The sequence below is a fragment of the Arvicola amphibius genome, chromosome 6, assembly GCF_903992535.2.
Source record: "Arvicola amphibius chromosome 6, mArvAmp1.2, whole genome shotgun sequence".
NCBI lineage: Eukaryota > Metazoa > Chordata > Mammalia > Rodentia > Cricetidae > Arvicola > Arvicola amphibius.
Genome location: NC_052052.2, coordinates 108,660,082 through 108,681,275, shown reverse-complemented (window position 1 = coordinate 108,681,275; position 21,194 = coordinate 108,660,082). Strand labels below are relative to the sequence as shown.

General features: G+C 41.2%; 1 pseudogene; it reads right to left on the bottom strand.

The window, feature by feature from the left end:
• Positions 1 to 337: 337 nt before the first annotated feature.
• LOC119816239 overlaps positions 338 to 21,194 on the bottom strand; it is a 30,808-nt pseudogene continuing 9,951 nt past the window's right edge.

The window sequence follows — 21,194 nt, the reverse complement described above, 5'->3', positions numbered from 1 at the left end:
TGCATTCCTTTATTTATTCCCTATCAGAATTTTGTTGAATCTCTTTTTTTTCCTCCAGGCATTGCTTTATAATAAATTAGGAAAATTTATACTAAGTTTACATATAAATATTTTTAAGTGGGGAGTTTTTTTGTTTTTTGTTTGTTTTTTGAACATCTGAATTTTTTAATCCTTCTTAACAGGTTACCTAGACCACGTTTGATTAAGAAAACTGTAGAAAGTTAGTAACTGTCACAAACGGACCCCAGGTGGTGGCATGTGTCAATTTCCCACAGAGTCCTCCTTTGCAGGGTATCTGAATGCACTGCTCGGGGAATCTGCTCAAACTTGCTGGAATCACTTATGGCAGATTTTAGTCCACAGGTTGCTTTTCCCCATATTTCTTTGTAAACTCTTCAGCATTCTTACAGAATTTTTTACGGTCCTTAGAGTATTCTTTAGCTAGGTCAGCCCGGAGTGGGTGCTCAGGCTGGGGGTCATTCACCAGTGCTATTAGGGACTGGATTACTTGATCGATTTTGGTGGCTGGCTTCAGCACTAATTTTCAGCACTAATTACCGACAGACAGACCTGCCCCTTCTCATCAATGTTAGGGTGGTAGATCTTGGGTGGTTTGAATGGATACTCTGCTGGAAAGTTGATTTCAATTCTGAAGGCCCCCTTGTCGTATGGAGAGTTGGCAGGAACAATATGCCCTTGCCAAGTCAATAAATTAGCTTCATCAGCCTGGATGTTACGGAAGTTTTTCATTCCACATTTGCGGATCTCTTCAAGCTCCTTCATCAGCCTCCTGCTGGCCGCCATCTTGGATCTGGTGCTGCTGCTTTCCCCAAGTGGGGAGTTTTGAGTAAGGGAAGACAACAGAGAGAGAGAGAGAGAGAGAGAGAGAGAGAGAGAGAGAGAGAGAGAGAGAGAGAGAGAGAGAGAGACAGAGACAGAGACAGAGACAGAGACAGAAAGAACATTTTGAGCATGAAAGCCTACTGGAAAAAATAGGCTAGTAACCAAATCAAACCTGAGGTATTCAATGAGAAATGGGGAGGGGGTGGACTAGAGAAGGCTCAGCGGGTAAGAGTGTGTACTGTTCTTGCAATGTGTTTCCGAGCACACATGTTGGCACTGCACAATTGCATGTAACTCTGCCTCCAGGACATGTAAGTCCATCTTTTGGCCTCTTTGGGCACACGTATTCGTGTGCACTTACCTTCCCCCCCCCCAAGACATACACATGGTTAAAAATCAAAATAAGACTTAAAAAAAGTATATATTTGAAATTAATTCTTTTTGATCTCTTACATTTTTCTTTTAAATTTTACTTTTTGATGTTTTGTTTATTTTTGTTTTTCTGTTTTCTTCATTGTCTTCTATTTAGTTATTTATTCTGCTCTTTATATTTATTTTTTCTTAAAATCAGTTCTTTAAGAATTTTGTATACATTGTGTTCATACTTGCTGTAGGACAATGGTCTTGTACCCTGTAGCATTTTGTAAGCTGTACTGGTTTAATAAGATGTTGACTGGCCAGTAGCTAGGCAGGAACATCAGAATTCTTGGAAAAGGAAAGACTGAGTCTGCAGTTGTAAACAAGATGCAGAGAAAACAACATGAGAGTGCCTTGCTGATCAAAGGTGCCAAGCCACATGGCTGACTCAGACAAGAATTATGGGTTAATATAGGCTGTAATAGTTAAAAGCAGGCCTGGTTGTCAAATTGAAGGAACAGCCTACAGAACGCAAGTGGACCTTTAGCAGCTACTCATATTCAAAGTGTGAGCGTCCAGAACATTTAAAGAACTGAACAATTCAAATAATAAACAATTCAACCATAAATGAAGAAAGTAAAGAGCTCTAGGATGACCAATAAGAGTATAAAAATGTTCACTGTTTATGGCAATCAAGAATATGCAAAGCCAAGCTAGAGATCCTGTCACTGATCAGATGACTGAATAAAGAAAATAGAGACCATTGAATGCTGTTGAGGAAGGTGGTGGTGGGGTCCTTCTGTAATGCTGTTAAGAATGTCAGTTGCTTCAGCCAGTATGGAAATCAGTATGAGTAGCTTCAGCAAACTAAAACATCAACTTCATTTTGGTCTAGATATGCTGCTCCTGAAGTGTATGCAAATGAATCAAGGTGAGTATAATAGCAATATCTACATACCCGTGTTTTTAAAGGTACTTTGCAGTGACCAATATATTGAATCAGTCTAGGTGCCAATCAGAGGATGAATAGACAAAATGTGGCTTACATATAAAGTGGACTTTTATTAAGATATAAGGAGGAAAATATCATCTTATTTGCACCAAAGTGGATGAAGCCAGGTGAAAAGGATCTCGATAAACATAAAAATCACAACTTAGGAAGGCAAATAGCTCATGTGTTCTCCATAGATGGTGTCTGGTTTTTCAGAAAGACATAGAGTAGAAGGGGGGCTGTTTCGGGAGTCAGGGAGAGAACAAAAGACATTGTGGACAAGGCAGTATGATCAAGATATCGTGTCAGTGTGGAAAAGTCACAATGAGAATCTTACTGTTTACAAAGTAAAGAAGAGATAGCCTTTTCAAGAGAAACTGAGCTCCCACCAGCAGTTATAGGTAACATGATTGATCAGTTACTACCCACCAGTTTCCTGGTTTCACTTTAAAGAAGTCAATGTGGATTATCAACAGACTCTTTTCTTCTACAAGAAATTCATGCTTTCATTTTCACTCACCAGTAATTTATTATAGTTCACTTTCTTCACTTTCATACAAATGCAAGCAGCCTTTAGCCCTCTTTTCTGTGGACTATTGCTTTAAGCAACTCTGCCCCACATGCTACTGTTTCCACTAGATATTTAAGGACCTGTCACATTTGGCTGGCCAGTACCCTGTGCAAGCTGAAGACTCAAGACCTGTTTAATTGCATGATTGACAAGTTATGAGTTCTCTGTGTGGCTCTGAATGATGGTCACTTAGTCCCTGTACTGGGATTTGGAACCACTGTGCCTAATAAGATAACATTTGTGTCTTGGGTATAAGGGTATATAAAAAAAAAAACAAGGATGTGTGAAAACTGAAGTGTACTTTCAGATCTGCTCCAGTTTGAAGCAGACTCCCAGAGTCTCCAGATTATGTTATCCATGAGTATTACAGAAATCAGTCTTGCTACTGTTTTTAGAGACTTATCATGCAAACACATGTATGTATGTATGTATTTATGTATGCATGTATTATGTATGTATGGGGGGAGTACAGATATGAGACCTCAAGGCCAGAAGAAGGTGTGGAATCCCATGGAACTGGAATTATAGGCAGTTGTGAGTCATTTGACATGGGTGAAGGGAAACCAGACTCAGGTGTTAATGAGATACAGCATCATTTCTGTGAATTGCACAAATACATGTACAGGTCAAATTAATAAATGACATACTATTAATCTGTATCTAGCTATTCCTGTTTTGCTAAGCTGTGTGAATTTTATGAGTAAAAGAATTGTGGTCAAGTTCTAACCTATCTCATTTTTTCAGATTAATGATCTACTACCAAAGGTAAATTGGACATGACTGCTTACCCCACTTCATCATGAAACCTTAGATGAAAATATATCTTGATTCATCTTTAAGCAAAACAAAATGGTTCTTTTACATTCTTGTTTGTGTAAGTCATTCATGAGATAATTTTTCAACAGGCTGTTACAGCAAAATATTGGAAGAATGCTGTTTTCTCTCATTTATTTTATTTTTTTCTAGCTCTGAATCAACAGACTGAGAACTTTGACCATGTCTCAAAGGTGTGGGCTTTCTCAGTAAAGGGACATTTTATTAATCATCAATATCAAGTTGATTTCAATGTGTGATGATTTTCTGAGCAGTTCATTATTTTGTGCTTGTTCAACTATGGTTATTTCATTGTCTTCTTAAATTTTATTCTACATGAAAAAGTCTTGGGTTAGAATGCAATGCACTACCATTTGTTGGGGGTGTAGCCTAGATGAGTTTATATATTCCACAGTAGGGGTATGTGGATTAGAAATGTTAGGCAGAATAGACAGAGATACAAAAGAAATACAGAGACATAGGATAGTACCAGAGTGCAACCCAGTGAAAAATGAATACTGTATCCACTCACATTTGTTTGCTCTATGATTATATAACCCTATAAAGAAGTGGAACAGTTACTTGTTTCAATACTTGAGACATCAGGTCACTATTTCCCAAGTTAAGCATTCTGATGTTTTGGACAGGATATGTAGCAAACATTCCTTAGACCAAGTATTCTGTAGGCATTATCTTCTTATGTCAAACCTCCTGTTTTAAAAATAAAAAAACAAGATAGGCTTTAATTCTCCTACCGTTGGTCAGGGTGGGGAAGATCCACCTCTATGGGCCATCTTAATGTTCAAAACAACAAGCAACCACACCCTAGATTAGGATACCTTGTTTGTAACCACTTGTCAACAACTTTACAAGAGTGAAAATAAGCTCAAACTCTCTGACATTTAGTCAAAGTGGAGCAAGAATCACATTTGTGGTGCCCCACATATTCTTCCATTTTTATATTATTTAATAAAGCCTGTGTTTCTGTTACAGCATAGACAACTGTCTCTCCCTTCGGGTTCTTTTCCCATTTTCCAGACTTACCCATCATGGGTACATACATTCTGTCATGTATGTCCTGTCTTAGATTGCCTGGGGTGTACAGGATCTTATCCATCTCTGGCTACCAGCCTATGTACAAAGGTGTTCAGGGAGAAAGCATTTCTAGGAGTTGTATACCTTTGAGCCAACTTTTTTGAGAGCGTTCATTAACAACTAGATAATCATATGCAAGCAAATAATGCTTAGCAATATACATGCTCCTATAGCCTCAATATCTCCTAATAAAGAAATGAAGGATGACTAGACTTGAGATTGCCTTTTTAAACTGGTCTAGGATATCTTTAAAATTTTTCAACTACAATTAAAATCTGAATATGTCCTTTTAAACATATCAACTCTAAGGACTCATTGGCAATCTCAAAATTTCCTCAGACAACTTTTGAGGGTGTTCATGGCGACCTTTGAGGGACCTTGCTCCATCAAACCATACCAGTGCTGGAAGCAATCCACAGGTTCTAAACCTCTGTGGAAACAGGAGATGGACCCCTTCTCCAAATCAACATATCCTTACACCCAAATTTGAAAGTCATGATACCTTTATAATATACATGCTGGTTTAGCTTAGCAGACCATACAATGAAATGTGTCTCTGTACTTAGCTCATTCACAGTCAAGAAAATTTAATGATAATATAATAATATACATAATCCAGACTCTGTGAATGTTCCATTTTTATGTGGCTTATTTTTTTATTTCTTTAAATCTATGACTATTTGTACTCTATCTCTTTAAAGACTATACCCTTTTTAAGCATTAACTTTATTTTATGACTCCCTATATTCTTTTTAGTCTCTCTTCCAAGCCTACATATACTTATCCAACACTGTGACTCATCTGGATTTCCTTTATTGCAAACCTGTAATTATTTACTGTTGAGGAGCACTTTTTAAAATGTTAAGTGCTTTTAAAACTTAAGCTGTGCCATTACTAAGGTGCATATGGTTCTTCCTGCCTACCCTGCCCAGTCCACCATGACAGAGTCACTCATGCCATACTTCCAGGCAAATAGCCAGTCCATGTTGCCACAAAGCAAACTGCAGCATGCTGTTCATAAACCCCATCCAAATGCTCGGTCTCCCAAAAGAGTAAGAGTTCAGGCTAGCAAAATGTTCCACAGACAAGAAAGCTGTCATTTTGAAACCATGCAGCCGCTACCACTGAATCACTAAGGAACTGCAGCATGCCTCCCCAAGTAAAGCCCATTCAGAATAAAAAAATATAGGTAAACTTGTTTTTTTAGTGTCTAGAATTCCTTTGCAAGCCTTTTCAGTGGATTTTAGTTGGCCACGTGGTGTCAATATGTTGGAGGAGGGTGCTGCTTGTCAGTTCCTGGCACCCATCTAACTTAGAGCCAAAATAGTCACAGAGAAACTTTATTAGTTAAATTCACTGTTTGGCCCATTAGCTTTAGCTTCTTATTGGCTAACTCATACATATTAATTTAACCCATTTCTATTAATCTGTGTATCGCCATGTGGCTGTGGCTTACTGGCAAAAGTTCCTGCATCTGTCTCTGGCAGGGCTACATGGTGTCTCCCCTATTCCACTCTTCTTTCTCCCAGCATTCAGCCTAGTTTTCCCCACCTAGTTCTGTTCTTCCCTGCCAGAGGCTCAAAGCAGTTCTTTATTTATTAACCAATAAAAACAACACAGAGACAGAAGGACATCCCATACCAGGGCTTAAGGCTTGACTACTGGGTTTCAGAAATAGGAAACTGGGATCTGGAAGGAAAGGATGAAGGGTCTTTAAAGTAAACTAGTACTGGCTGCTGGTGAGTAGCAATCAAAGGAGTGGAAGTGTCCCATACTCACATACTCACAGGGAAAATAGGGACAGAACAGTCTGGGGTAGGAACCTGAGAGGCTATTAAAGTAAGAAGAAAGTGTGACTCAAGAGTGTGTGTAGAGGCCAAAGTGAGCATGGTCCTGAAGCAGCTGAAAATATCTCAACCAAGTAGGTGCAAGGCAAGCAGGTATAACTAGAAAAGAAAGAGAAAAATTGCCCTGAAAGAATGCAGGGCAGTGGCAGAGTTTTAAGTGGGGAGGAGTGGGTCCCATCTACCCCCATGACTGAATGAAATGTTAAAACAGGGTAGGCAACTCCCATGTTCAAAAGAAGAGCAATGGACTTACCTGCTACCTGCAGCATTACCCTGGGCTCGGAGAGGGCTATGGGAGTCACCAAGTCTGGGCTGCATCAATTGTCTGCAAAGCCAAGAAGTTTGAAGGCTGGCACAGTCTCGCCTGCCAATGCTGTTGAGGCTGGACCTCCATGCTGTGGCATAGAGGATGAGCCCATCATGGGAAAATTGTGATTTTCAGTGTCCCGTTTGCTGGCACATAGGGCATGGCTTCATAGGCAAGGGTCCAAGGCAATATCGTGCCAAATAGCCATTTAGACCACATTTGAAGCAGGCTGTCATCAAGGATGACTTAGGCTAAGCTCCAGCAGGATATAACCTTGTGGTTGACTTCCTTTGTCCCTCTTCTGGGGGTCCCAGTGGCCTTAGGGCAGCTGCTAGGGCTTGGGCTTGAAGCATTCCTGTCTGTTGTAGCCTCATCTGTCGGGAGGACTCAGCTATTTCTTCTTGGGCATTAAAAACTTTAAAGGCCATTTTTTATCAATTTTTAATGGGGGCTTGGGAACCTTTTTCATCCTTTTTAACTTTTTTTCTAATATTTGGTGCTGACTCAGAAATAAAATGGTTAGCCAGGACTGTGGCTCTTGCTGGGGAGGCTGGGTCCAGTCTAGTATATTGGACCATGGTCTCATGTAATCAGTTTAAAAAAAATATGGCTGGGTTTTCATCAGCTAGCTGTGTGATCTCTCAAAATTAGTCAAAATTAACTGCTTTCTGAAAGACCAACTCCATACCCTGAAGGAGGCACCAGACAATGATGTCCTGCCTCTGTCAGCCATTTTGGCCAGGTTGATAATGCCAGTATGGTTTTGTGGCTAGCACAGCCACTTCCTCCACAGGGACTGTACTGTCTAGTAGGTGAGTCTGGTCTGCATACTGTCTAGCTGCTGTCTGAATTCTACTTCACTCCTCAGGATGAGAGTAGAAGTCTGGATGACATAAAAGTCATGCCAGTTTAGATCGTAGGCCCGGGAGAGATAGCAAAACTCCATAATTTAAACAGAAGGATTAACAGAGAAGAAACCCAACCACTTTTCTATCTGAGAGAGTTCTGGAAGAGAGAAGGGAACATGGACTTTAATAATGTTATCAACTCCCCCTACCTCCCAGAGAGGGCAGAGAAGGGCGGGATTATGGTAAGATGTGGTATGAGAGGAGACAGGATTGGGAGGGGTTAGTCCAGTGTGTAGAGGAGGTCCAAGAAGTAGGTTGAGGCATGAGGAGTGTAGGAAGAAGAGGCAGGAGTGAGATGAAGGGAGGAAGGTGGTTAAGGAGAAAGTTGACCTTGAACTTCCTGTTTGGCTGGTGGAGGGGAAGGAGTAGGTGGGCTTGGGTAATGGGAAGAATGTAGAGGATGTTGTTCCACGGGGGGGGGGAGGGGTTGGGTAGTAAGGGTTTGAGTGAGTGGGGAATGGGCCAGTGCCTCTGGACGCATGGTCATGGTGGAGTTATCAGGGTCCCAATTTCAAGATGGCTGGGAATCTGGAGGCACCATGACCCTGGTGACCAAAACCGGTGCTGCAAGACATTGGCTACTGAGGGAGGGGCCAGAGCAAAGTGCCCAAGAACTGTGGACATATGCGAGTTCTGTCCATTTATCCCCATGGTGGCAAATATTTTTTAGGTCATGGAGGATGGAAAACTCAAGAGTTCCCTCTGGTGGCCATCGTGTTCCATTGTCAAGGAATTATTGAGGCCAAATCTTAGTGCAGAGAGAAATTAGCCATTCAGGACAGATTGTATCCGAGAGTCCCAATTTATAAAGATTTTGTAGGAGGCAGCCCAGGGGCAGTAACGGATCTGGCTTCGAATTGCAAGATCCCATTTTAAAAAGTCTATGCCCAATTGCTGGCTCAAGTCTATCACAGTGCATCCACTGGGATAACTCTTGAGCCAAAATGGGATTGGGATTGTGAAAATTGAATGTTAGGCATCCCTGACCATGCAATTTTCACATCAGCTAAGCCCACCTTAGCCAGTTGGATCAGATTTTCACTGAGCAATCATGACTTCAATGGAAAGTCCGAAAATCGACAAATAAAGACACAAATGAACCCCCTACCTTACCAGCACAGAGCATAAAATGAGAGCTCACCAAGATGAAGCTTATCCAGCCTGTAAGGCAATCTGAGCCTGGCAGAGAGCACAGGCAATAAGGGCCTTTTCAAGCGCATGGCCTTGAGCCTGTGTTAAAAAACAGCACCCCTGGCAGAATCTCCAAAATGTTAGGAATATTCCTAAAAATGAACCTCTCTACCAACATAAATAATTTAAATCAGACCAAATTAGGACAAATTAAAAGATATCCTGGTTTAATTGGACATCTGTGTCCTCAGGTGGCCCAAGTGGGGAACAGAAAGCAGACGCGACCACTAAAGAGGAAGATCAAAGACCCCATGTTTGTTCTCTGGGAGAAAGTTTAAATAATCTGTAGGAGTGGTCTTGAACTTTCCTGGGGGAGGGGTCAAGTTTTGGTGGGCTTCCAAAGATTCATGCCAGGGGCTGAAATTACAACCATATTTTGCAAGACCAAATGGCCAGCATTTGGAACCTGTTGGCCAATAGAGGGAACCTTTGGCCCATATATCATTTTTAGGACAAAAGACCTGATATTTTGTGAACTTGGACACCCGGACCTTACATAATTGCTTGGGAGGACTTTGTAGCACACCCTTGCCCTTGGTTAAAGCCTTGTATCTCCATAGAGCCAATAAACAAGACTGTCTTCACCTCACAGGAGAACAAAAGGCAAGAGGATCCTAAGCCCTCTGCCCTGTGCTGCAAAGGGGTATAGAAAATGAACTCCTTTTTTTTATTCCCCTTTACTGACCAACTCCCCAAACTGATTAGGTGGCCAGGGACAGGGCCCAGGGAGGCTCAGGAAATTTGGAAAGCCCACCCTTCACCAGAAGAGAATTGCCCCACCTGACCAACTCTGTTGCTCTTTCACTGAGGGTGGCTGAGGGTGGCTGGCCCCCAGGACTCTAAAAGCAATGAGCAGATGCAGCGTTGGCCCTTTAACACTAGTCATTGCTATACCTGGAAAAAGCAAAACCCCAGTTTCTCAGACAATCTGAGAGCCCTTATTAACCTTTTAGATTCTGTTAAATTCACCAATCAACCCACCTGAGAAAATTATAACCAGTTGTTATAGGTGCTACTTACCACGGAAGAAAGAGAAAGAATTCTGACAAAGGCCCAAAAGTTGTTCCCAGGACCTGATGGAAACCCAACTCTCAACCCTGCCCTGATAGAACAAAGCTTCCCACTGACCTGTCCTAACTGGAATTTCAACTTGGCAGAAGGTAAGGAGGGCTCCAGATCTACCAGCAGGTTCTGATGAGAGGTCTTCATGCAGCCGCTCATCAGCCAACAATTTGGCCAAAGTCAGTAATGTACTACAAGAAAAGACAAAGTTTCAATCGGCCATCTTAGAATGAATTACGCAAGGCCTTTAAGGCATTCTCTCCTCAAGATCCTGAGGCAGAGGAGAATAAATTAATCAGGCCACTCCTGATTTTAGGCACAAGTTGAAGAAGATAGATGGGCTTGCAGATCAGAGCATCTGAGAGCTGTTAGCAGTAGCTCAGAGAGTGCACAACAGCCACTAAATAACCCCTGAAGATAAAGAGAGAAGAGCCATTGCTGAAGAGAATGCAAAGCAGACTTGAAATATGGCAAGAATTCCCCCTAGCAGTCACTGCAGGAGAACCAATGAAAACAAGTGCCAGCTGTGACACCTAGCCAGAAGCCAAGGTAAGGACTCCCATGAAAGGGAGCACCCCAGACTGCAGAAAGATCAATGTGCTTATTGCAAGGAAATGGGACACTAGGCTAAGAATTTCCCCCAAAACATAAGGACTATGACTGAGGAAATGACCACATGGCTATTCCATCATATCCAGAGGCATTTGCAGAGACAGGGGAATGGCCTTGATGAAACACGGAGCCCCAGTGCTTGTTGAGATCAAGCCTGATGCCATCCTCATCTAGGTGTGGCAATACCGCATGTCCTGGGAGGCAAAGGAGGAAATCACCCTTCACATCAGGCACCTCGTAAAACTAGGAATTCTGTTCTCTTGATGCTCAGACTGGAATACTCCTTTGCTCCCTGTTAAAAAGCCAAACTTGAATGATTATCAGACCTTACAGGACCTTAGGGAAGTCAATCACAGGGTTATGGATGAGTGACCGTGCCAAATGCATACACCCCTTTGAGCTCACTTCCTCCCACCTGGGTCTGGTACACAGTATTAGATCTCAAAAATACTTTCTTCAGCCTGCCTTTAGCACCAAAGAGCCAGTCCTTGTTCACCTTTGAATGGCATGACCCCGTAAAGGGATACAATGGACTATTGACTTGGAATAGGCTCCCCCCAAGGGTTCAAAAACTTCCCAACCACATTTGATTAAGCCCTCCATGAGGACCTCAGGGAATACCAGAGGAAACACCCACAGGTCACTATCCTGCAGTATGTGGATGACTTCCTGATAGCAGCTGACAGTGAAGAAGATTGCAAGGTAAACAAGCATTGGTGATTTGCTTACTGTCTTGGGAATCCTGGTATACTGGGCATCACCTAAAAAAGCCCAAATCTGCCAAACTAAAGTGACTTATTTTGGATATATACTCAAGGGACAGCGTTGACTTTCTGAAGCCTGCAAAGAGACTGTGCCTAAAATACCCCCCCCCAACTTCCAGGAGGGATGTTAGAGAATTCCTTGGGTCAGCTAGCTTCTGTCATCTCTGGATTCCAAGCTTTACTCAGCTGATTAAGCCACTGTATGAGGCAAGAAAAGGAAGTCAGCCCTTTCAATAGACAGAGGCTAAAGTCAAGGTCTTCAATAAAATTTCGAAAAGTCCCTACTCTCAGTGCCCACCGTGGGATGGTCAGGTATCACCAAAACCTTTCACCTATAGGTAGATTTTTTAAAAAAAGACATAACTCAAGGGGTCCTCACTCAAATTCTAGGACCCTGGAATAGGCCAGTGGCCTACCCGGCCCAAAAAAAAAAAAAAACTTGATCCAGTGGCTTCTGGGTGACCCTGGTGCTTAAGGACCATTGCAGCCACCACCCTATTGGTTAAAGATGCTGACAAGTTGACTTTGGGTCAAAAGTTCCTCATCACCACCCCTCATACCATTGAGGGAGCACTCAAACAACTGCCTGATTAATGGTTGAGTAATGCTCACAGGACTCACTATCAAAGTCTCCTCCTTAATCCACCTCGCATAAGGTTTCTTCCAATTGCGTTCTTAAATCCTGCATCCCTGCTCCCTGATTTGGATCTGGATGCCCCACTACATGATTGTGCAGGAATCCTGAGCCAGGTACATGGACTGAGAGAAGACCTACAAGAACAGTCCTTGCGGGATGCTGAGCTCACCTGGTACATGGATGGGAGCAGCTTTACACGTGATGGCAAAAGGTATGGGGGGCGGCTATGGTAACGCAAGAGGACACTGCATGGGCAATAGCCCTCCCATCTGGGACATCTGCTCAGAAAGCCAAACGGATAGCCTTGACTAAGGCACTAGAGATGGCAAAAGGAAAGAGACTGAATGTTTATATGGACAGCCGCAATGCCTTTGCCAGAGCCCATTGTACATGGGGCCATTTACCAGGAACATGGGCTTCTTACTGCAGATGGCAAGACTATCAAAAACAAACAGGAGACTTTAGACTTACTGGCAGCATTATGGTTGTCAACCAAATTGGCCATTATCCACTGTCCTGGGCATCAAAGAGCTGATACCCCAATGGCTTAGAGGGAACCAGAGGGCAAGTGGCAAAAGAAGCCACAGAGCAGATGACTACCCCAGCCCTAATGCTACTGGACTCAGGACTGCTTAACCTAGAGAATCCAGCCTATACTCCTGCCGACTTATGCATGACACAGCGCTTACCAAGAGCATGGAGACCACAACAGCCAGCGAATTGCTGGATGACCAGAAATGGAAGACTCATCTTGCCAGGGAAGTTGGCAGAAACCCTCCTTTGTCACATTCACCGTTCTACCCACCCGGCACCCGAAAAACAGAAGACCTGATCAGACAGGCTCTTTGAAAAATCTTTGACCTTCAGCACAAGATTGAACAAACAGTTGATAAATATCTGGCCTGAAGACTCACCAATGCAAACAGTCAAACTAAAATTTCTGGAACCAGACTTAGAGGTACGAAACCAGATTCCCACTAGGAGATAGACTTCACTGAGGTAAAACCTTGAAAATATGGTTACAAATATCTTTTAGTATTTATAGATTCGTTCTCTGCATGGTCAGAGGCCTTTCCAACCAGATATGAAACTGCTCAGATGGTCACCAAAAAGCAGAATAATGAAGACATTATTCCGAAGAATGGTATTCCTATCCTCTTAAGTTCAGACAATGAACCAGCCTTTATCTCTCAGGTAATGCAGTTCACAGTAAGGTCACTGGGGGCAAATTGAAAATTACATTGTGCTTATAGGCCCCAGAGTTCAGGTGAGGTTGAGCTCATGAGCAGGACCCTGAAAAAGACCCTTACCAAATTAACAATGGAAACTTGCTGTGACTGGGTGGCTTTCTTACCCTTAGCCCTTTATAGGGTTTGAAATTTGCCCCATACCTTGAGATTAACCCCCTTTGAAATCATGTTTGGAAGACCCCCTCCTATTTCGTCCAACTTCAAATCCAAGCTTATTGCTGAGTCTGATGTCGTTAACCTGGCTATTTTCTTTGAGGCTGTGGCTTTTGTGCATAAGGACATATGGTCTCATCTGAGGGCCATTTATGAGACAGCTCCACCACCCACGCCTCACAATTTTCAGCCAGGAGATTGGGTCTTCATAAAGAGACATCAGAGGGAGCTCCTTGAAGCCATGCTGGAAAGGGCCATATACTGTGATCCTGACATCTCCAACGGCCCTAAAGGTAGATGGCATTGCCACCTGGATTCATCACACCCATGCCAGGCTGGAAGATACAGAGATAGAGGAACCCACAGAGTCATCTCAGAAAAAAAAGGCCCCCTCATGTTGGAGAGTCAAATGTCAAGATAACCCACTCAAGCTCAAACTTAGCTGTCAACCTCCATCATGAAGATCTTATGCTGGCACTGTTCATCCTTTGCCACCCTGTTTCCTGTTAATCTACACCAACCTCCAGAACTCATTTGGACTGTCATATGCACATCCTCTGTAGAAATCCTCAAGCAAGAATCAGCTGAGACTCCTCCTGGGATCTGGTACCCTCCTCTAGAATTTGAGGTGCAGGATTTATTTCTGGCCAACCGAGACATTTGCCAGCTGAGAAAAGGCAGTTTTTATTTCTGCCGGAGAAACAAGACTGAGAAGTCCTAGTCCCGGCAATGTGGGGGATGTGAGTCTTACTGCTGTGCATTTTGGAAATGTGTGAGTACTGGTGTCTGGTGGACACCACCAATAAGAGATGATATGATCACTGTCTGACAGGATATATATGATATGGATTGTGAATCGTATGGAAGAAAAAAATGTAAACCTCTCAGGATAGAATTTGCTGATCAAGGAAAATGGACTCTGACTGAGAAATGGACTACTGGTAAAACCTGGGGTATTCAAATCTATGATGGCCCTGAACCTTATCTTCACTATTAGATTAAAGGTTCAGACAAACCCCACAGTGGCAATAGGATATAATTCAGTCTTGGTACCTCAGGAGACTCTTGTCACCAGACCCCCATCAGGGGGCCAGACACCAGTGGTCCACTTGGGAACCAACCCTCAGAGCCAAGATTCTTCATATGGTCAACACCCTTTATGGGAGTTGGTTTCAAAATACTTTCAGGTGATAAATGCCTTGAAACCAAATCTGACTAAAGAATGCTGGCTTTATCTCAAGACACAACCCCCTTTCTATGTCGGAGTTGCAATAGCTGGTGTTTATACCTCAGTCTCCCCAAAATCCTGCCCTTGGGAAAACCAAGAAAAAATTTCACTACAACATCTGACAGGTACGGGACTTGTGTAGTGCCCTCTGGAAGGCAACCCCCAACGGGTCTATGTAACCAAACCATCAGCATAAAAAATAAAACCTTCTATTTGGCATCTGCTGGATGGTGGACTTGCACGTTGGGGCTCAGTCCCTGCATCCATGGGACAGTCCTTTCACACAGGACGAGGTTTTTGTGTGGTCTAATTATTTGCCAACATAAAATATTATACAGAGGCCCAAATGGAACTGACCTTATGTCCTGTTCCTGTCAGGGGAAAATGGGTTATAGGAGCAACAGCTATATTGCTCTCTTCCCTGATAGGACTGGCCATATCTGGAGCTATGGGAGTGGGCATCTCAGGTTTAATCCTCCAAGATTACCAGGCCCTACAGTTGGCCATCAATTCAGATCTCAAAAACATAGAAGAGTCTATACTCAAGTTAGAGACCTCTTTAGATTCCCTGGTTGAGATTGGCTCACAGAACCGAAGAGGTTTGGACCTCCTCTTCATGTGCTACCTTGGGGAAAGAATGTTGTTTCTATATCGATCACTCTGGGGTAATTAGAGATTCAATGGCTTTGTTAAGAAAATGGATTAATGACTGGCTCACTTAAAAACTGGATGGTATGAAAACTTGTTCAACTGGTATCCTTGGTTAATCATTTTACTCTCAGCTCCAACAGTGCTCCTGCTACTTACTCTCCATCCCTGTCTCATCAATAGACTTTTGCAGGCTTTCCTTTGAGAACAGGTCAGTGCTGTTCAACTGATGGCACTGAGGTCCCAGTAGCAACCCCTTGAGCCCCTGGACAGATAGGACCCATAATTGAGTCCTGTCATTGCTACTTGTGAAGGGTGAAAAATGTAGAGCCCAGGGCAGCTTTCTCCAGGGAAACTTGGTACAAACCTGCCAAGATGGGTTCTATAGATCAGCAGGAAGGTAAACCTGAGTCTCAGTTTGCCCTAGGGCAATGTTAACCCTTAGACTCCCTCCTGTTCCCATTTTACCCTAGGACCTTTTCCTTGCCTTAGCAGGAGACAACATTAACAGCTAGATACAAATTTGTACTGTTTTTACTTTCAAAATGACTAATTCAGTTTATTAGCTCTAATTGAAAAATTATTACAGAGTGTTGAGTTCTAGTCTTGAAAACATGCTAACTTATTATAGACTGTTAGGAAATACAAGTTAGTCAGTCATCCTTAAAGTACTGATATGATTAGTTACAGGAATAGCCTTATTTAGTTCCCTATATATGTTTTCAAAGTCAAACTTGAAACAAGTAACTAGAAACAAAGTTTGTCTAATCGGACACACCTAGGCAGCCCTCATACTTCAGAGATCTATAGAATATGGCATTTAAAATAATGATAAAAAGCTTATTATACTAGACAGAGACTCCGAGATCCTAGCAATAACCCAAGGTCTCCAAAGAAGTTTATAGGACACCATGATGTCTCCACCTGGATTACAATGATGCTGACCACTAGACAAGGTGCCTCAGTGCAACACCTGTTGCCAGGACCCAGCCCAGACTGCACAAACAGCAGGACATTGGAGAATTAGTTGCACCACTTTTGCCTAGACAAATTAAGGTCAGTTTTTTCCATGTCCCTCTTCCACAGGAAAAAAAAAAATGCATCTTATGGGCCTGGCTAAGACTGTAAGATGGCTATTCTGGATATTTCTGCCTCCAATGCTATGGAGACCTGGGTATGACTAACTGTATAAGGACTCTGGTCCCTGTCATTTTTTAACAGATTCAGAAACTACTTGCTCTGTACTCAGATGAACTTTATTTATCCTTCTGAGATCTCTGATAGTATTGACGGCTAGGGCAGTTATAATGTCAGTTTAGCAACAAAAGGTATCCAGATCCTTCCAGAAAGCTATAACCAGCTTGTTAGTACATTCTAAAGCTACTAGGTCTCTTAAAAGTGTTTTAATGTCTGAGGATATAAAGGTTCATAAGCTTTGAGGATCTAAAAAATGACTTAAGATTTAAATACAGGTTAAGATATTGAAAATATTTCTGATTTCCTCCCCCCTTTATAGTATAGTTCTATTAAGCTGGTAGAACAATGACCAGTTACTGTGTGGGTCACAGATTTAAGATTTTAGATTTATTCTCATTGCCATTTAAAAATAAACTAAAAGGTATTTCTCATCAGGCCAAAGGTATCTCTGCCCAAACCATACATGGACCTATGGACAGCAGAAAAATATACATGCTTCTAACCAAAATCTGTAGTTTTTGCTAGAACTCAAAGGTATGAGTCTATTCTTTCTGTTTACAGATAACTGTTATCTATTCTTTTTCTACAATATGGATTTCAATAATGTATTATTTTTCTTTAAGTACATAAATTCTAGTTTCTGTTCCTAGTTTAAACTTATCTCCAATAGGCTTCCACTTGGCTGGAAGATGCATCTAAGCATCAGTTGCTGACAACAACCTGCTCTGAATGGTGGTGAGCCCTGGACTTCCTGAAAGCTGGTGTGGTCCAGTCAAGCTGATATGAACATTCCCTGTCCCTTTCAACAGAGTCAGATGAGTAGCACATTGCCTGAATTCCCTCCCTAGCTTTGGCTAGCCTTTCAACCTGCTTGGGCCCTGATAACCATGCCCCATGTCAGTCTGAAGTAGTTGCAGAAGGGAACCTATCATCCCATGCTCCCTGATCAAAAAAGGTTGAAGGCTGAGACAAGGGGGGACTCCCTGGCATGGGGAACAAAACAACTACCTATAGTGCCCATTGATATGCCGGAAAAGTAGGCCCAAGTTGTCAATTAATGGATTTATTAACATAAGTAGTTCTTAGATCCCAATAATTCTTCCTTAAAAGCATGGGCAAGCAGGACCCAAGATTGGGTCCTGTCATTGGTGCTTGTGTTGGGGGAAAAGTAGGAACCAACCATGATAAGCTACATAGAAACAGATCACCCAAAGGAAGCTCTTTGCTTCTAACCATTATCTCCTGCCAGTGTCAGACTCAGCCATCAATAAGTTTAATGGAGGCCTGAGTTTCAGTAGTTTACTTTGAAGCAATACCCAGTTGCCAGAAGAACCACAAACCGAGATTACCTGAGCACCCCTCAACAACAGACCATCCAATGGAAATGCCTAATGTTCCAACCATTGTAGAGAGGATCACCTGCCAGCACACGTTCACCAGGACACACCTAGACAAATGTCAGCCAGTGAGGCATCATGAACCTTAGAAATCCCTCACCGCCACCTTTACTGCTATAAAAAATCCAACTCTAGCTGAGCTCAGGGCTCTACATTTATTCCTAAACGTTGGATGCACAGAAGGACCAACTTTGCAAACATGCAGAAAATGAAGGCTCTTTGATTTTACATACAGGACTCTGTCTCCTTGTTGTTTTTGGGGGGACTCCATGGATCTGGGCATAACGCCAAGCAGTGTTGTAATAATACAGTTTCTGTGTGGTTATTTGGGCAGCCAGGAAACAAGCAAGCAGCCTTTGACTACAGCAGATGTCCCTCTTTTTAGAGCCTTGAGAATAAGGGGAAAATTTGGAAGCAAATTTAAACAAAATGTAAACGAGATTTCAACATGAGAACTGTTATGCATAAAAGCAAAGATCTTTATTATATAAAGTTTAAATAAATTGTCAAATTCTCATAATCTTATATGATAAACTCTTAGGTCTTATTTTGTGCCTAAAACTGTGTCACATCCAAATTGAATTTATAAGTGGAGTTTTATGTATACAATATAGTTTTTAAAGAAACAGAGTACAGACAATCATTGATTAAAGGATTAAAGATAATAAAATAAGTATTAAACTTATAGAAAAAGTAATAGAGTAAAAATAATAAGCCATGTAAGGATGAAAAATTCACAGAGAGTCTGGATTATTTATATTATTGTGTTTTTTTCTAATATTTTTTTGCCTGTGAAGAAGGTAAGTACAGAGAGACATTTCATTGTATTGGCTGCTAAATTAAGCCAGCATATATGTCCTAAAGGTATCATGACTTTAAAATTTGGGTCTAAGGATTTGTTGCTTTGGAAAAGAGGTTCTGCTTTTCTTTCCACAGAAGACGAGACCCTGTGAAATACTAATATACTAATGTGGTTTGATAGACCAAAACCCCGTGAAAGGTCCCTGTAAACATCGTAGAAAATTACTTTGCCCAACAAAAAGCAGAAAACTATACCAAATTCTCTAAATGATTGTTTATAAATGTTTGTTTACATTTAAATGGGGATATTGTATATATATATATATATATATATATATGTGTGTGTGTGTGTGTGTGTGTGTGTGTGTTATATATATGGATTATTTGCATTTGTATGGATATTTGTTTATTGGGACAAATTTAAGGTCTATTTTCTCTATTATGTATTTCTGCTCTTGATTAAGGTATTGTGTTTGTATAGCTCATTAGAAAATGTAATGTATAATTAAGAAATATAGGTTAATAGAGAGTCATCTGTAATAGTCAAGTTTGTAGTCATGTTAGTTAGGTTTTATAGATATATAGAGATGTATTTCAGGTGGGTAGGCATTTGTCAAACCTTTCAAATACTACAGAGTATGACATTTAAAATGTTTAAGAATTTAAGACTTTTCATGACAGTGAGAAACATATGCTTCTGGCAACTCAAATTACTCCAAGTAATAGAAAAGGGGAAGTGATGTGGGATTCTGCTCTGTATGCTGTAAATACCATTGGTTAATAAAGAACTGTCTTTGGGCCTGTGCAGAGCAGAATAGAGGTAGGTGGAGAAAACTAAACTGAATGCTGGAAGAAAGAAGGCAGAGTCAGTGAGAAGCCATGAAGCTGCTGGAGACAGACGTGCTAAAACTTTGTTAGTAGGCCACAACTGCATGGTGATGCAGAGACTAATGGAGATGGGTTAAATTATGATATAAGAGCTAGCAAATAAGAAGATAGAACTAATGGGTGAAGCAGTGATTTAATCAATACAGTTTCTGTGTGGTTATTTTGGGAGTCTGGTGGCTGGGAACCAACAAGTAGCCTTCTTACAACAGTTTCTGTACACAGTCGACTGCTTACTAAGAGACTATATGTTAGTTAGCCTGGGTTACAAAATTTTTCTGATGTATACATAAGGAAAACTTGAAGCTTCCTAGTCCAACATTTTTTTGACACTGTAACACTCTAAATTTTCTAAATTTCATCAATTCAACAAAATATTTACAAGTATTTTATATTTATTAAAATCAAAGTTCATTCTGTTTTTTGTTTCCTTTAAAACATAATGCTAGAGATAACTCTCTGATGTGTCATTGAACTAAATATGTGAAAATTTTCTTTTTGTCTGTAAGATGTAATTATCTTTAAAGAAAAAAAGAGAAAAATAAAACTAGTAAAAAAAATCCAAACTTGGCATCATTTCTAGGTAGAGTTATGATCAGTTCCCTCCTCCTGAAGTCTCCCATCCTAACTTTTAATGATTCTACTAGACTGATTCTCGTGTCACCTCTTTAGGCTAACCTACCTCAGGAATGCCCCACTCAGCAGTTCCAAGAGTCTAATGCTAAGCAGGTAGAGAAATCAATACCCAATGGTCCCATGTGTGTCTCATATTCCTGGTTGAGAATCACAGCAAGTGTGTAGTGTTTTCTTGTTAACTCAGGGCTAGAGGACTGCTGACTCATAGAAAACTGCTAAGAGTCATTCTCTGGTCTGGAAAAACCACCTACCCCAAGTCTGAAATGTTTATAAAATGGAAATCATCATCTCCAAACACCAAACACAGACTTCCAATAAAACAGTTTTCTATCAAATTATCTTATTTAAAAAAAATAAAGTATCTTTTGAGGAGAAAATGTTATATTTATTTCAATTCACAATGAAAATTAGATCCCTTTTCTTCAAGACCATTAGCTGGAGCTTCAGCTGAACATGATTGTTACTAAGCACCCTTGGTTGACTGCAAATAAGGCATCCACCAAACCGCATCCAAATCAAATCACCAACATCACTGTCCACAAACAGTAACTTCAGGCAGTCATGACTAGGGCCCCATGTTAATATTCTTCAAAATATGGATATTCAGGGTGGTCAGCAAAACTAAAAGAGGAAATAAAAGAAAACACACACTGTTTGATCTGCAATGTAAAGGAAGGCACCATCAGGTGAAAGTTCATCATTTTGTTCCCCGATCTGTTGCTAAAAGTGATATTCTTACAATCATTTGCAAACATGTATAAGAAATGTTTTTTTAAAAATATAAATGCATGCACTTTTCTTAATGTATGTTCAGTTGCCTAGAACCGAACATACAAAGACCCGTGGTCATAAATATTCATCTCCCTTAGCTTCATCTATGTATCAAATCAATGAAGAGTCAAAAATCCTTTGCAACTTCAGTCCCCAAAGAAAGAGAAAAGTATAAGTCATCTTTAGTTCAAGGTAACTCTACACACTGATGAACGCAAAAATATCTTAAT